We start from the raw sequence: 2,424 nt of genomic DNA, 5'->3' as shown, positions 1-2,424 counted from the left end.
TACTAAGCTTTGCTCTTTGAAGGTAAAAATTGCTAAATTAAGTCTTCCCTTCTTTCTTTTACATATGGTTTCATCACCGTTTATAAATGTTACTGCTGACTTTCTTCTACTAATTGACCATAACGTTTATAAACGTTACTGTTGAGTTTGCTCTATTTAGTTGAGGTTTTTTTTCGTTCGAACTTCTCACTTTGAGTTGATCCGTGCTTGTGGCGAAACATATGAAAACTATTTTCTTGCATCCACCGTAATATTCCTTTTTGCCTTTCTTTATTTCTTTTAGTTAGTTAGTCTTAAGATTATCAACTACATAATTAAAGATTATTTTTAGTGATTATTACCACGCTCACAATTATAGGACATCAAGAATCGTTTAAGATTATTTTCGGAAGATCTGTCGAGTAAAATAAAGAGTATTGTGAGAAATTCGAAGAAACTGGAAGCTGAAATAGTTGCTTTGAAGATATCATTCCTCAAGAAAATCAACAAGGGGTCTAACGTTGTGATAATGGACACGTGATTTTTTCTATTTTTTCTCATAATATACTTGAGTACAAGGTATTATAGTTCAAATAGGAACGAAATTATATATGGTAAAATTTTAATTGATTTTAGACTCTCGAATAATTAGGACTTCTGATTTTAAACTTTATTCTTTTAATGAAGGGGAAAAGTTTAATCAAAAATTTCTATTCAACATTTTGTGGTAGGATTTTTTTATTTTTTTTGGCAGAGCTCAATTGACAATTTTGCTGATTGAAATGAAAGTTTAGGATCATGCTGATAATCAAAGCATTGCAAATTGGATAATTTCTATTTCATGGATCATAATGGATTATTTGAACTCGCTATTGTCATCAACTTCTAATTAACTGTATGCTGATGATATGCCTGTTATTGGTGGTGGTCTAAGGCGATCCCCTCTTTGCTTATAGATTTACTACTTCTAATAAATTAATAGTTTTTATTAATTAGATGGGAAAACACCTCATATAATTTTAGGCGGATATAAATTTTTGAGTTTATGTGTTTTGAATTCTTGAAAAGGTTGTTTATTTCAAAACCAACTATGTTAGGAGTTCTTATATTTTCCTGGTATACTTTTTCCACAAATTTTTCTGTTTACTTAAGTTGGGATTCACTTTAGGTTTTTTTTTTTTTTAACACCAATTAATACTTATTTTTTAGGTTTAACATTCACTTTAGTAAGATCCTTTTAATAAAACTGTCGTAGACAACGAAGGAGAAACATTAGATTTAGGAATATTCAACGATTAAAATCACTTTAGACTTAAAATTCGTTTACCAATTAGTGTTACTTCCGTTAATTTTTTGGAGTTTTAAAACCAAAATTATTTAGATTAGAAAGGAGATGAACATTCCTATAAAAGAGGTTTGTACTCCACATTTTTAACTATGATATCCCAATAAAGTCGATGATTGCGGAGGTAAACTTGCTTGTGATTTGAGGTAAATTTTTAGTTAGTATTAATAAATGATCAGTGTATTCTCGAGAGGCAATTGCATATTATTAAAAAGTTGTCAGTTGTGATTTTTGTTACAATGTGTAATATATGATTATCAATTTGAAATTGACTTATTTATAAATAAAGTAATTGAGTGTCTTGCAAGATGAAGATTTTAGTTGGTTAGTTATATAGTATTTGTAACTATAGATATTTTATCGTATGATATTGTTTTTTATAGGAACAATTTGGTATAAATTAGAGCATCCAAATTGTGGTGACTAGGCTAAGTTGGAACGCCCTTCTCGCATATTTAATTGCAAACATTGACCACTCATCACATCCCATTAAAACTTGCCTGAAGGATATAGTTGTGTTAATATATCTTGACTGATAGCTTTTTGTAGCAGACATTCTTGCTGTATGATTTTTTTTTTTATTTTTTTTTGGATTTGGCTACTCTGTCATGACCAAACTCATGTAATTGACATTGATATTCCCCTTGAAAGTGCAATATGGTTGTACATGTAAAAAAATAAAAAAAAAATTGCAGCAAATACAGTCCACATTAGCTATTGTTTATCAGTGTGCTTTAATATAACGTCATTGATAATATAAACCCACTAAAAATTATCATCTGATAAGGGAACGTCACATATGGTAAGAACATCGTTATAAAAAGATACTATGTGAGATACAATAAAATAATATATTGTCTCTCATATACTAAAATGACATAATATATTGTCTCGCATATACTAAAATATCTACAGTTACTAATATCATTAATTTAACTAATTCACATTTTTGCATGCTCAGTAAATATTAAATTCAACTATTATGTCCGCGTAATATTACTCATTTTCATCTTTTAGATAATTGCATTTATTTTAATAAAAAATGTAATTTTATATAAATTATTTATTGATTCACGCGATTGATGAGTCGTGAAATTACG

General features: G+C 28.4%; 1 non-coding gene across 1 annotated transcript; it reads right to left on the bottom strand.

Annotated features, from left to right (window-relative positions):
• Window positions 1-1,705: 1,705 nt before the first annotated feature.
• Window positions 1,706-1,812, bottom strand: LOC132643108 (small nucleolar RNA Z279/snoR105/snoR108). The gene has a single exon (XR_009583551.1). It is a non-coding gene; the product is annotated as a small nucleolar RNA Z279/snoR105/snoR108 (small nucleolar RNA).
• Between the last annotated feature and the right edge of the window lie 612 nt (window positions 1,813-2,424).

Source organism: Lycium barbarum, chromosome 5 (genome assembly GCF_019175385.1).
Source record: "Lycium barbarum isolate Lr01 chromosome 5, ASM1917538v2, whole genome shotgun sequence".
Classification (NCBI taxonomy): domain Eukaryota; kingdom Viridiplantae; phylum Streptophyta; class Magnoliopsida; order Solanales; family Solanaceae; genus Lycium; species Lycium barbarum.
This window is presented reverse-complemented; position numbering and strand designations above follow the sequence as displayed.